This window comes from Microcaecilia unicolor, chromosome 13 (genome assembly GCF_901765095.1).
Source record: "Microcaecilia unicolor chromosome 13, aMicUni1.1, whole genome shotgun sequence".
NCBI classification, from domain to species: Eukaryota; Metazoa; Chordata; class Amphibia; order Gymnophiona; family Siphonopidae; genus Microcaecilia; species Microcaecilia unicolor.
In genome coordinates, this window is record NC_044043.1 from 32,633,845 (window position 1) to 32,647,188 (window position 13,344).

The following is a 13,344-nucleotide window of genomic DNA, read 5'->3' on the forward strand; positions in this document are numbered from 1 at the left end:
TGCTTGGTGCAGGGATGTATAGTGGAAATCAGCCAAAAGCACATAATTCTAAAAGGGAACACCTAGATTTAGACAGTAATAAGGCAACTATTCGAAGCCTATCCTATAAAGAAAAGTAGGTGCCTAGAACTAAGTCAAGAGTATTACGAGAACTGGAACAAATCTAATTCAAATCCCTTTTTCTCTAAATCACCCTTAATTTGCATCATTTTCGTTCACTTGGATCATAAAATAGGGCAAAGAGGTTAAATTATAACAGATTAGGGGCCCTTTTTACCAAGCTGTGCTGTAGATACACTAGCGTAGGGTTACCATATGTCCGGGTTTCCCCGGACATGTCCTCTTTTTGAGGGCACCGTCGGGAGTCCGGGCGGGTTTCTGAATTTCCTGGATTTGTCCGGGTTTCTTCAGTTCGGGTCATCACATAATCTGTCCTGACTCCTCCTGACCTACAGTATGCACGCACACGGCGTGGGCCGACGCAGGCAGGCGGCAGCGTCTGTGCGTGTGCCAGCCAGCCTGCCTGCTGATCAGCTAATGATGATCCTCCTTCCTCCTGCACGCTGCTCACAGGCGCAGCGCTTTTCACTGCTACTGCCTGCCGCCTTCCGCCGCTGCCATAACCCTGATGATGAGGCTGCAGCGTCTGTGCATGTGCCAGCAGCCAGCGCCGCCAGCCAGCCTTAGCGGTAACCATCTGTGTCCCATATCGTGCAGCCAAAGTGCTAAACTATATTTTAGGGATCAGCTGCGAAAACAGCAGTGTCTCAAATTATAATGATATAACAGTTCAAGCGGCAGCCTCGCAAGACTTCCATTGAAGTCTTGCACGTGGGGGCGGGGAAGGGGTGTGACAGGGGGGTGGGGTATGTGTCCTCTTTTTTCTTAGGGCAAATATTGTAACCCTACACTAGCGTTTTTACCACACACTAAAAATTAGTGTGCACTAATGCTAGAGACACCTATATATTCCTATGGGTGTCTCTAGCATTAGCACGAGCTAATTTTTAGCACGTTCTAAAAACACTAGCACACCTTAGTAAATAGGGCCCTAAAACACAATCATATTTATATACTTAACAAAGAAATAATTGGGTGTGTTCGTTTATTTTAAACAATGATAATGTGCTCTATCCACAGTTCTAGGCAGAGTACAAGTTCACATACATAATAAAAACATTGAACAAAATACAACGTAAGTATCAATAAAACAAGTAAATCTGTTTCACTGTACAGGTTGGTGTTTAGAAGACAGCAGGCAGAATTAATTTATAGATCTGATTGAATTGAGAAGTGTTTAATATTCAACAAAGCACTTGCTGATTTAGATTAGTGTGAAAAGATAGCCGATAGAAACAATTGACTTTTACTGCTGTTTATTGATTCTTGTTCAATGTTTTTATTATTTTTATGCTTTTATTTGATCTAATTATTGTTCCCTGATCCCAAGGATGTATCAAAGTATGCAAACTCAATGTTCACAACTTTCATACTTTCAGCCGTGTGGAAAAGTGGTCAAGAGTGGGTTGGAGGAGAGAAGGTATGCATGAATACAGTGTGAGGGAGTGCATAATAACACTTCCTCACAGAGTACATTAAATTGCACAATACAGAGCAGAAAGGGAGTGACTCGGTAAGGGCAAAGTAGGGAGAGCATGCTCTAAGCAAGATAAAACTCCTGAATACAGCTAAGCCAGAGAGGCCCAGGGAAGACGACAGCTACCCTCCAGCATATGCCTTCACCATATATGTGTAAGCAACAGAAACTTAATTCAGGTAGGACAAGTTTTATTTTGGAACAGGAATTTAGGAATTTACATCACATGAATTGAGAAGAAAAAATGCTATTGGAGCCTCTGTTGTAGATCAGCGTCCAGGAAGTCCAAGATGACTGGGGCGCGGTTTTGAGAAGATATTCTATGAACATTGATAATTTTGTTCGCACCAGCACCCAAGCTAAGTAATTTCAAATATCTAACAGCTGTTTTTATCTTTAATGAAAAAGATTTTTTGTTATAATTTTTAACATTAATACTTGGCTGGTGGTAGGATGTGCGATGATGTGAGAATGGAGTGTAAATGCTTCTCAAAACTCTGAGACACTATAGCACCCCAAAAAAACTGCGCACATTTAATTTAATTCAATTTTATTTTTTTGTTTTTTTTTGATTTTGTAATAAGGTTTCTGGTTAAGTTGTTGAGTACCAGTATTGAAACCGATTTTTAAAGAAAACCCAGAGTTTGGACAGTACTAGTCATAAAATCAACAGCTATCAGACTCTACTTTTAACTGCAGGGAGGGCAATCAATTTTCAAATAGCCCATTTATCTGGATGTATAGCCATCTAGCTGGTAAAGGGGGAAGTGATCAATGTGGACTACCATTAAGAAGCATTATTTTACTGTTAACCCCAGTTATTAGTAATGAGATCTCATTGCATAAAAAGGGACCTGTGCTAAAAAAAAAAACAGCACAGGTTAGTGGTAAAATAATATGTCTTAACTGTAGTCTACACTGAGGGGCATTTTCGAAAGAAACATCTAAATCAGAATTTGAACGTTTTACAAAGACGTCCAAATTCTGAACAGGAAAGAAGGTCATTTTCGGAAAAGATGGACGTCTATCCTTTGTGTTCAAAAATACTATGGACGTCCTATGATTTGGACATCCTTTTTTTTTTGGTCCATTTTCAAACAAAAGACATCCAAATGCAAGACATCCAAAACAGAGGAGTGGCTTAATGGTTAGAACAGTAGGCTTGGATCCTGGCAACATTGGTTCAATTCCCACTGCTACTCCTTGTGACTTTGGGCAAGTCAAATGCACAAGGGGCATTTTTGGATATGACATCTAAGTCTGAATTTGGACGTTTTTTGTAAAACATCCAAAATCAGAACAGGAAAGGTCATTTTCTACAAAACAAAAGTCTCTCTTTTGAAAATGCTGTTTGGAAAAATGTGATTTGGGTGTTTTATATTTTTGGTTCATTTTCAAACAATTACATCCAAATGCAAAAGTACAAAATCTACAATAAAGTGAAACCACTCACATGTTCCAAGTGTGGTAAAAGCTTTGGTTGTAATGTAAATCTCAAAGTGCATCAGAAAGACCACACGGATTAGAAACCATTTGCATATATAGAGACTGGTAAAAGCTTTGGTCAGAAGGTAAACCTCACAATGCACCAGAGAATACACACAGGAGTGAAACCATTTACATGTCCTGAGTGTGGTAAAAGCTTTGGTTGGAAAGAAAGCCTCACATGGCATCAGAGAATCCACACAGGGATGAAACCATTTACATGCACTGAGGAGGTAAAAGCTTCCATTGCATTGGGACAAATAATTAGGGAATGTACACTCTTGCTATAAAGTATGGAAAAATAGCACTCTGGTATTTAAATATATGTAATGAGACCTTCTTTTCATCTGTAGATCTGAATTCAAAGCCCAAATCTAATGATAAACAATAGACACAAGGTTCAGATGTTATAAAAAAAATAGAAAGCTTGGCAACAGGTACAATAGTGGAAAAGTAACATCCCAGGAAAGCAATAGGGCCTCCTTGGGGGCACTGCAGTGGACTTTATAAAATGCTCCCAGGTACACATCTAACCATTTTTCTCTTACCTTGTCTGCTGAGCCCCCCCCCCCCAAACCCAAAACCCACTACCCCCAACTGTACACCACTACCATAGCCTTTACAGGTGAAGGGAGCACCAATATGTGAGTACAGTGGGTTTCTGGTGGGTTTGGGAGGGATCACAGTTTCCTCCACAAGTGTAACAAGTTGGGGGAGGTAGAAGCCTGGGTCCACCTGTCTGCAGTACTAGACTACTCCAGGGACCTGCATGCTATTCTAATTGACCTGAGTATAACATCTGAGGCTGGCATAGAGGCTAACAAGTAATATCTTTAATCACATTTTTGGGAGTGGAAGGGGGATAGTGACCACTGGGGGAGTAATGGGAGGTGATCCCCAAGTCCCTCCAGTGGTCATCTGGTCATTTGGGACACCTCTTGCATGGAGTAGTGGAGTAGCCTAGTGGTTAGTGCAGCAGACTTTGATTCCTGGGGAAGTGGGTTCAATTTTCACTGTAGGTATTCACTATAAAAACAGGTCTAGCTCAAAACATTTTTAGTCTTGGACGTCTTTGTTTTGTTCCATTATTGCTGAAAGACGTCCATGTCTTTGGAACCCCCAAGTCCTGCCTTGAACACGCCCCTGGTATGCCCCCTTGAGATTTGGACGTCCTTCTGAAGTCCTTCAGTTTTGGTAATACTGATTTGGACGTTTCTGTGAGATAAACGTCCAAATGCTGACTTTGTGGACATCTATCTCTTTTGAAAATGAGACTGATTTACTACAACACCCTTAAATGGCTTTTGGAAATTGCCATAGAACCTAAGAGTAGCCATATTGGGTCAGACCAGTGGTCCATCTAGCCCAGTATCCTGTTCCAACAGTGGCCAAGCCAGGTCACTGGCAGAAACCCAAATTGTGGCAACACTCCATACTACAAATCCCAGGGCAAGCAGTTGCTTCCCATGTCTGCCTCAATAGTAGACTATGGACTTTTCCTCCAGGAACTTCTCCAAACTTTTTTAAACCCACTTACACTAACTGCTGTTACCACATCCTCTGGCAAAGAGTTCCAGAGCTTAACTATTTGTTGAGTGAAAAAATATTTCCTCCTATTTGTCTCAAAAGTGTTTCCATGTAACTTCCTTGAGTGTCCCCTAGTCTTTGTACTTTTGGAACTAGCAAAAAATTGATTTACTTCTACTCGTTCTACACCACTCAGGATTTTGTAGACCTCAATTATATCTCCCCTCATCTGTCTCTTTCACAAGCTGAAGCGCCCTAACCTCTTGTATATGTTTATATAAAAGAAAGTTAATGTATTTTTTAAAGTGTGATGTCCGTTTATACATTTTTAGAGAATTGTTCAGGGATGGATGATGTTGGAATAGTCATGATTGTTGAGTTTAATTTCTGAAAATATTCTTGGCGGGGGTGGGGGGCTAGGGGTATAAATGATAATTGGGGTGGGGCTAGGCACAAGGTTGTAGGTTCACCCAAGACAACTTTTCCCTTGCTCTGGCCCTTGTAAGAGGTGCCAAAATGGCCATTCGATGATACATAAGTATGTTAACTGTATTGCAGGTGAAGCAGAAAAAAAGGGTTAGAAGAAGAGATTCACTTTAAATTCAGATCATGCAATTTCACTAAACAGACCAATAGGATCTTTCTTCTCTTTAGTTATGCTGAAAGAAAAAAAAACTATTTTTATGTTCTTGCATTTTAAAGTACTAATTAAAGAAAGCTAACTTCCCCGTAACACGTTTGATTGATTTCAGTGATGTGTGGTGCACACAGGACAGCAAGAATTGATGCTATGCTATTTCACAGTTCCAGTGCCAATTAAAATGCTGTTTTTTCAACCTAGGATTGTTAATTACATTGTACATATCCTGTGCATTTTGCTCCCTTTCAAGTTGAAACATGATTTTATGCAAAGTAAGGTTGCTGGATTGTCAGTCTTCTAGAATTCCACTAAGGACCTCATGAACAGAATACTGATACCGGTGTTTGCAGAATACAATCAGGCCCAAAAAGCACTTTACAGAGATAAAGAAGAGACAGTCTGCTTCTTAGACTGTACAATATGTCAGGCCAGATAGACGAGACAGAGGAAAGAAAGACTCAAATATCTCCTGGATGTGAGATGCAGGATGGCACAGCCAATGATACTACCAGTGGCCTCCTGTCACATCTCTTCAAGGTCAATTTATTTCATATACTGCCTATATATCTAAACATAAAAATAAAAGGACTAGAGTAAGAAAGACATACTACAATATTACAGTATTATCTCAGGAAAGATAGGTAAGGGAAATACAAAAAGGAGGGAAGATCACACAGCTCTCAATACTGCAGTGAAGCAATCAGCTGAAGTTATTATAGCTCAACGCTATTCAGTTGTTGAAGGCTGAAAGGAAATAGAAAAATAAAATGCCTTCGACAGGGCCTTAAATTTGTTTTCAGGATGATCAAGTCCAAGATGCAGAGGGAGATTATTCCAAAGTGTCGGAGCAACCAGTCCAAACCAGGAAGTCCTAATGGTATCTAAAAGGATTTGACGGAAAGCGGGGATATTCAAAAGGCACTGTGAGGATGAATGGAGAGATCTCCGGGGAGAACAAAGTAAAAGCAAATTGGATAGAAAAGAAGGAAGTCCAGTAGATTGAATTTAATGAGAAAGAAGAAGGATCTCATTATTTGTGGGTGGGGAGATGAAGTTTGAATCACAGTTGGAAGCTGGAATGTATTAGAAATTTTCAGAAATGGTGAAATATCTGTAAGAGAACCATTCATAAAAAATTAAGGAACTAAAGAAAATCCAAAGGGTTTCAGATGATGATATCAGACATATTTGCCACTAGTTTGTGACTCAAATGAACTAAGGACATGCAGAAGTTCACTTGGGGTGATTTTACTAAGCCACTTAGGCACCTAAGCATGCCTAATGCATGCTAATTCGGAACTACTGCCTGGCTACCACATGACCCAGGTGGTAGTTTCATTTTTTATGCACGTCCACTACGCGTGCCGGAAAAGTTCTGGTGTGCAGCACTAACTGGGTGGCAATTGGCAGTGTGCGCGCGCTGACGATTACCACCCGGTTAACGCGTGAGACCTTACCGCTAAATCAATCTGTAGCAGTAAGGCCTCAGGCCTCAAATGGACACACGTCAATTTTTATTTTGCCGCACGTCCATTTTCGGCCAAAAAAAAAAGGCCTTTTTTGCAGGTGCGCTGAAAAATGGACCTGTGCACATACAATACACGCGTCTACACCAGTGCAGGCCATTTTTCAGCACACCTTAGTAAAAGGACCCCCTATTGACCTTCCAGACTGTGAGTGAGACACCGTACACTCACATCAGTTTTTGGCATTGTTTATTTCTAACTTCCAAAAGTTCTCAGAGTTTCTGAAGTTTAAATATGGGCCGAATTCTACAAACGGTGCCTTAAACATTGTCGTCACTAATGAGAGCAGACGCTTGGAGACTCCCTTCCCTGTATTATTTACTAGACAATCGTTTTAATACTTAAAATAGTTTTTTTTCTCTCTCTCTTAATCGCCTTCATTCAACTTATAAACACAATGTCTCTCTCTAAATCTTTTACAATCGGGATCGAAAAGAACTAAGACTGATCCACTGACGCCAGAAAAGGCTGCTCAGTCAAAACTTCCAAACTCGGCTACTGAACTCTTGATGGAAGAAATTTGGGCTCTGAAAGATCTCACTACCAAACATTATCAGACTACGTTTGATTTAAAATCGGAATTACGGGCTCTTACTGCTTCTTTATCGGCGTTTCAAGACAGAATTGAGAAGCTGGAGACACGTGCTGACGAATCTGTACTAAACATGGCACAGTTACCGGAAAAGACAGATCTTCGTATTCGAAAGCTAGAACTTGAACTGGAGGATCTTTCTAATAGAAACCGGAGAAATAATATCAGAATCATTGGGCTGAAAGAAGGTGCAGAGGGATCAGACATGATTCAGTTTCTGACAACTTGGCTTCCTCGTGTTCTTCAATTAACTCTGGATTCACCTCTACAATTTGAAAGGGCACACAGATCTCCATCACACCTCAAGCCAGGATCCCAGCAGCTTCGCCCAATTATAGCGAAATTACTCCATTTCCTCAAGCTATACAGGTCTTAACCGCGGCCAGAAATTCTAATAATCTCAAATTTGATGGCAAAAGATTTCTTATCGTACCGAATCTGGCAAAAAGAAAAGCCTTCCTGGAAATGAGGGCCCGTCTCAAATCTCTTGGAGCCAGATATGGCCTTCAATACCTGGCTAGAATGGCAGTGACTATACATAATTCTACAAAGTTTTACGATTCCCCAGATCAACTTCAGCTTTTTTTGGACCACCTCCAATCTACAGGAATGGACATGTAATTTGTTTCTTTTCTTTTTCTTATAAAAAGTCACTTAATTTCTGTAGTTTATCAGATAGTATTTAAAATACACTGAGTCATCCTTTTATCATTCTAAATTAGTATGGTTTACGACTACACTTAAGTTACTTTACCATGTATATCTAAAGTGTATTAACCTCTTGTAATATGCTTGTGTTTTTCATAGGTTTTTTTAATTCGAGTTTTTCTCTATTGCTGATGTTTAGTAACAGGTTTTTTTTTTTTAAGAGTTTTCTTGCTTGTGGTATAACAGCTAACTTCCTTAATTTCTTCTATTAATAGTCTCATCTTTATATTATGCAGATTCATCTCTAGACGATGTGAAATGGTCCTTTTTCTGGTCAAGAGTTATGAGGCCATTGTCTGTGGCTTCAGTCTATGTATTTTCTATATCATAGGGTCAATTGGACTCCTCGTAAACTAGTAAGAGCATGTCTAATCTCTTCAGATAAATGCTGGCACTGTCATCAAAAGTCAGGAACTCTACTTCATATGTTATATGAATGCAACCTTGTACTCAAATTCTGGCAGGCAATTTGGCCCATAATTCAGAAAATTCTTCAAACGGACTGCACTCTGTCATCAACAATAGTAATTTTTAAATCGTGTGCGCAACAAGTAAATCTGTCATCTTCTCAAGCAAAATTGTTGGATATTTTACTCACTATTGCTCAAACGCATATTCTACTCAACTGAAAATCTGCTCGTTTGCTCAACCTTCACTTTTGATGGAATTCAGTTCTACAATATCAAAAAATGGAATTTGCATTAGCGGAGAAGCAGCGTATTGTGTTATCCAAAAAGAAGTTATGGGAACCACTTGAACATTATCTACAATCTCTTTAATTGACTTGTTGTCTACTTGTTTTGACTGAAAAGTTTTGCATCTAATGCTCTTTATCTGATTTTGCATACTACCAGTATTACTTTCTTTCCCTTTCTTTCTTAATTGTTCCATTGTTTCTATTGTTATTACTGAAAATTATTTAATAACATATTTGGGGGAAAAACATGCGCTTTGCGCGATTCTATAAACTACGTTTAAAGTTAGGCGTAATTTATAAAATATGCTTAGCAGGCATTCATGTGACTGAAATTTAGGTGCACCCATTTAGGCCACCTAAAACCAGGCCTAAATACCTGCGCCTAACTTAGGCGCAGATGAGGTGTATTCTATAATAATGTGCATAGTTTTTTGAAATGCCCACGGCCTGCCCATTCCACGCCCATGGTCACGCCTTTTCGGTTACGCAGATTAGAAAAGTTAAATATTCAGCTGGCAGTGATCAGCATTTTTTAAAATGCTGATCGTCACCAGCTAAATTATCCCCTATATATAGTGCTGGGCCATGTCCGGGCACCGGCATTGAATATCGGGAGTTAATTTGGGGTGGGCAGGCTGCTGAAGCTTATACGGGCATGGACAACATTCAGCCGATCCCGCATAAAAGTTATACATATCGGGCTGGGAACTTTTTTTTTCTTATTTACAAAAAAAAACAAACCTGAGCCCCCTCCCACCCCGCATTGACTCTCTTTCCTTCCCCTTCTCCCAGCCTGCAGCATGAACCACCTGCCACCAGCCCCCAGCAGTCCAGGTAGCCCACCCTGTGCAGTATATAGAATAATGCCAAGCACCTCTCCATGCAACCAAATGTAGTCACAGTCATTTATGCCATGTTTTACTTGGTACTAAGGGGTCCTTTTACTAAGGTGCACTGAAAAATGGCCTGCAGTGGTGTAGGCGTGTGTTTTGGCCGTTCACAGAATCATTTTTCAGCGCACCTGTAAAAAAATGCCCTTTTGGGGGGATTGGAATGGACTTGCGGCAAAATGAAAATTGGCGTGCGTCCATTTTGGGTCTGAGACCTTACCACCAGCCATTGACTTAATGGTAAGGTCTCACTCGTTAACCAGGCAATAATGGTCAATGCGTGTTCAAATGCCGATTACCACCCGCTCGCCAGAAAATTAAAAAAAAAAATTCTGACACGTATATCGGATGCACATCATAAATGAAATTACTGCCAAGGCCACTCAGTAGCCAGGTGGTAACTCAGAATTGATGTGCTTTGGCCGCACGTAGGAGCTTACGCAGCTTAATAAATTGGCCTCTTAGTTACAGAATACGCTTAATGAGTTGAGCGCATAAATCTGTATTCCAATTAGTGCTGATAATTGCTTGTTAACATCCAATTAACAGCACTGATTAGGTAGTTAAACAATTAAGTTGTGCGCATTGTTATTGAATACGTTTCAATTTCTACGCAGAAATTAAGGCGTCATATATATTAATTCCCGGGGCATTTGGAGAATTTCAGGGAATATGTATAAGTAAAATTGCTTTGGAGCAGGCCTGTGGCACTCAATACAATGGGAAATGTTTCTGCATCCATCTGCCATATTTTTTTGGTCTCTGCATCTCTCAGTACTTGAGGATTTTCTGTCTCTCCACATGACGTACACAATAATCACTTGGAACTGACACTTCTATTATGAATGCAACTCTCGTGTGTTTCTTTTTTATCTGGTTTCCTTATTTATTTATTAGGATTTATTTACCACCTTTATGAAGGGAATTCACTCAAGGCGGCGTTCTTTACCACTATGTCTGGATTTTCTTGTATCAAGCTTCTTATCATTTGGAATGGAAACATCCCAGGTGATCTTAACCTCTTCATTTTCTATATTTTTTTTTAGGATTGTGATCCCAGTGCTTTTCTGGTACAGCCATGTTTAGTGTTTACAAATTTTCCATTGAATTAGATGTGACACTGTGTTGTGCTTTATCGTATAGAAATTTTCTCCCTTCAGAGCATGCAGTCAGCTACAAGATGAGAATCTGTTTCCAACTTTTCAATCCACATTTCTTTGTGTTACCAGTATTTTTCTCTACTATTTATGAACCATCTCATCCACAGTTCACTGTCCTGGACTCAGCTATCAACCTTCAGGGCCGCCGAGAGGCGGGGCAGGGGGGACAAAATTCCCCGGGCCTGGGCCTCCAAGGGGGGCTCGGCGCTGCAGTCCCCTGCACACGCCCCCTCCATCCACTACCGGGCCCCCCCTGAATTCAAATCATAGTGCCTTGCCTCGACCTCGCTCCGTGTGAAAGAAGCGCAGCAGCGGCAGTCTGCAGATCACCTCCCTTCGGGCCTTCCCTCCCTGTATCCCGCCCTCGTCTGACATAACTTTCATGAGGGCGGGACACAGGGAGGGAAGGCCCGAAGGGCGGCGATCTGTAGACTGCCGCTGCCGTTCTTCTTTCAAACAGAGCGAGGTCGAGGTGAGGTGCTATGATTTGAATTCAGGGGGGCCCGGCCCGGTGGTGAACGGAGGGGGGCGATGATGATGACCTCAGAGGGGGAGCGGCCTTGCCCCAGGCCCGGCCCAGTCTCTCGGCGACCCTGTCAATCTTTAATCTATAGGTGTCAGTTCACCTCTCCTTAAAGCTGTGATTCCCAAACCTATCCTGGGGGAACCACAGCCAGTCAGCTTTTCAGGATATCCACAATGAATATTCATGAGATCAAGTTGCACACACTGCCTCCTTGGTATACAAATATATCTCATCCATATTCATTGTGAATATCCTGAAAACCTGACTGACTGGAGTTTCTCTAGGACAGGTTTGGGAATTGATAAATGATTCCTAAAGTAAACTTTATATTTCCCACTTATTTTTCCATGTTTACTAATCTAATTCTTGTTTTGCTTTTACTGTTGCTTTCTTCCCTACTTTACTGGTGGATTCACACTCATTCCTTGGAATGCACGTCCAAGTTTAATAATGCAGGCGGATTAAGGACGTTTACTTTCATGCTTCAACACTTCCTGTGTATTTGGTTCCGTTGAAGCTGTTAAGCAGGCCTGGAGACCAATGATAGTAGCTCTGTATGTATAATCTATTTCTATGTGACCCATTCCACTTTTTATTAATGTGGTCATTTATATAATTTCCCATGCAGGACTCAATAAGGGCATTGGTTTCCTCACTGATGACTAGACATTGTGCCCATATACAATTAGCTGATTGTTTCCTGTCCCCTCTGCAATCATCACCCTTACTCTATCCTTTGACTCCACAGTTCTTTAAAGCTTTAAAAACAATCATCACCATGCCAGCAATGTACTGAAGCCTGTAATTTACTTGAATATTCAGACATCATCGTGCTTATCTCACTTTGTACTCTTCTGATGAATGGAACATAGCTCTCAAAAGCTAGTCACAAACATATTAAGTTTCACCTATAGCTTGCTTCTTGAGTTTTATTCCTACACATATGAGCTCACAAATTGTACTTCTTCAAAATCTGATGCACATAGCACTAGATTCAGTAAATGGTGCTCAAAAAACGTCACCAAAAAATCCATACAGAATGCTATTCTATAAACAGTGTTCTAACTTGGACGCCATTTATAGAATAGCACTTAGAGATGATTTCTGTGCCAAACTTTGGGCGTGAGGAGGTACACCAACTGAAACCTGGTGTATATCAGTGGCATAGCTACGGTTGGGCCTGGGTGGGCACAGGCCCATCCATTCTTGGCTCAGGTCCACCCAGCAGCGGAACCCCACATCAACATCCCTCCTCCTCTGCAGCACCCCGGCATCTGCCTGCACATCACTGAACCCCGTCCCTCCCTAGGGATCACACAGGACCATCCGATTGCCTCAGATCACCCTAAAGCTAAATTCACCTTTTCAGTTACATATTTTATGTTTTATACGGAAGCAGAAATTCAACATGTTATAATGTTATTTAATGACAAGAATTGTTGGTCACAAAAGGGATTTTTTTCATAATCAATAAATGGTTTTGGTTAGGGGTCTTTCTGTCTGATGATAGAAGCTGTGAACTGTGGTTTGAATGTTATGATATTTCACTATGGAGACATTCTATTGATACCACGGTCATCTGAGGTCTTTTCCCCCATCAATTATAGTGAGTTGGTTTTTTACTCTTTATTTTTGATTGTGTTCTGTCACATATATGCATACTCATATTTCAGAACATATACATGTATGTGCCAGCGGGAGGTGGTGGAGAGGAAAACGGTAACGGAATTCAAACATGCATGGGATAAACATAAAGGAATCCTGTTCCGAGGGAATGGATCCTCAGAAGCTTAGCTGAGATTGGGTGGCAGATCCGGTGGTGGGAGGCGGGGCTGGTGGTTGGGAGGCGGGGATAGTGCTGGGCAGATTCATACGGTCTGTGCCAGAGCCGGTGGTTGGGAGGCAGGGATAGTGCTGGGCAGACTTATACGGTCTGTGCCCTGAAAATGACAGATACAAATCAAGGTAAGGTATACACAAAAAAGTAGCACATATG

The 13,344-nt window shown here is 41.0% G+C and overlaps 1 protein-coding gene across 4 annotated transcripts in view; it reads right to left on the reverse strand.

The window, feature by feature from the left end:
• Window positions 1-13,344, reverse strand: part of GALNT17 (polypeptide N-acetylgalactosaminyltransferase 17) — a 473,734-nt gene that overhangs the window by 302,248 nt on the left and 158,142 nt on the right. The gene's annotated exons all lie outside the window — the stretch shown is intronic.